This window comes from Nuphar pumila, chromosome 4 (assembly GCF_984573655.1).
Source record: "Nuphar pumila chromosome 4, dmNupPumi1.hap1.1, whole genome shotgun sequence".
NCBI lineage: Eukaryota > Viridiplantae > Streptophyta > Magnoliopsida > Nymphaeales > Nymphaeaceae > Nuphar > Nuphar pumila.
Window position 1 is genome coordinate 129,856,373 of NC_143252.1, and position 1,618 is coordinate 129,857,990.

The 1,618-nt window shown below is 57.0% G+C and overlaps 1 pseudogene across 1 annotated transcript; it reads right to left on the bottom strand.

Moving 5' to 3' along the window:
• On the bottom strand, positions 1-1,308 carry LOC149841044 (plasmodesmata-located protein 6 pseudogene; annotated as a pseudogene). Its single transcript, XR_016431424.1, has one exon. The product of XR_016431424.1 is annotated as a plasmodesmata-located protein 6 pseudogene (transcript).
• Between the last annotated feature and the right edge of the window lie 310 nt (positions 1,309-1,618).

Here is a 1,618-nt window from a genome sequence, read left to right on the forward strand (position 1 = left end):
GGCAGGGATGGACCTACGCTTTTTCCAGCTCCGCCTTGTCCTTGTCTTCGATCTCCCCGCCTTGTCCCACCTTGTCCCATCTCCAATCTTTCTTTAGAGAGGTCATTGAACCGAGGAAAAACAGGGGCTTTTCCTGTCTCACCCCGTTTGGATCAAGGATGGAGGACATGAAACAAAGATGGTGGTGGGGATGAAGGTTAAAATCAGAACCCATGCGAGGATGGAGGTGGGGATGGAGACCTTATCCCCCGCCCCCACCCCGGTCCACTGCCATCCCTACTCAAAATCTCGTCAGTTCTGGCCCTTGATCCGAACCATCTATAACCCGACTCAAAACCAAAAGACAATCACTCTTCACATTACCAGACACGAACATTCCCCAATCTCGTCGAACCAAGACAAAGTCAAAACCTCGCTGGGCTAACCGAGAGAGAGACAGAGAGGCTGACCATGGGTGGTGCGGGAGTAGAGGCCGGCGGCGTAGTAGCGGGCGTAGCACTTGCCCAGGTAGACGTCACCGGAGATCGCCGACCCGCACACCTCCCTGAGCTTCCCCACCGCCTCCGACACGCACTGCGAGCAGTCCCCCGGGCTCAGGTCGGCCACGCACTGCGCCACCCCAAGCACGAACCCGCCGGAGCTTGCCGTCCGGAAGTACCCACCAGCGTCGTCGGAGGAGAGCTGGCGGAGGGTCTCGTCCTTTCGGCCGAGAAAGTCGGAGTCATAGGCTGCGGAGGAGGAGGGGCTGCACTTCTTGTAGATGAGGGTGGTGTCGAGGACGCCCAGGAAGGTGGCGTTGTCGTACTTGACGAAGCAGGAGCCGAGCTGGAGGGCTGCCCCACAGGCGTTCTGGCAGAGCAGGTGGAGCTGGCCGATGGCGTCTTGGGCGCAGCGGGAGCAGTCGCCGGTGGGGAGGTCTCCCCGGCACTGCAGCAGGCCTGTCACGGTGTTGGGGTCGCCGGGCTTGCCGATGGTGAAGTTGGCGTAGAGGGCGGAGAAGGCAGAGTTGGCAAGTGAGGCGAGCAGGGAGTCGAGGTTGGCCTGGTAGGAGGACGTGGGGAGGTACTGCTGCTGCGAGCACCCGCCGTAGATGAAGGTGTCGGAGGAGGCGGAGCGTGAGGTGATGGGGAAGAGGACGAGTACGAGCGAGATCAAGAGTAAGAGGAGGAGGAAGGAAGGTGGTTTTGGCTTGGGCATCATCTTCTCTTTCTTTTTGAGGTTTGGGAGTGCCGACGTAAGGGTGGGTTGGGGGAGAAAGAATGTGGGGATCAAGTGATTCCTCTCTCTCTCTCTCTCTCTCTCTCTCTCTCTCTCTCTCTCTCTCTCTCTCTTTTGGTGGTTTTGTCTCTCTTCTTCCTTTCTTTTTTATTCGATGCTTTCTGCTCCTCTGGTTTTCCTTTGCTTGTGCTTTTCCCTTCTTTTTCTTGGTCAGAGCTCTTTCGCTTTACATGGAAAGCAGGGAATTGGAGGAAGGGGAGGAGAAGGATTGGTTGGTGGTATGCATGGTCTGTGAAGAACCGTGGTGGCCTGTGATTATGTAGCGTTTGCTAAATACTCTCTCTCTCTCTCTCTCTCTCTCGCTCGCTCGCTCGTGGTTGGGTTGTTAAATTGATTACGG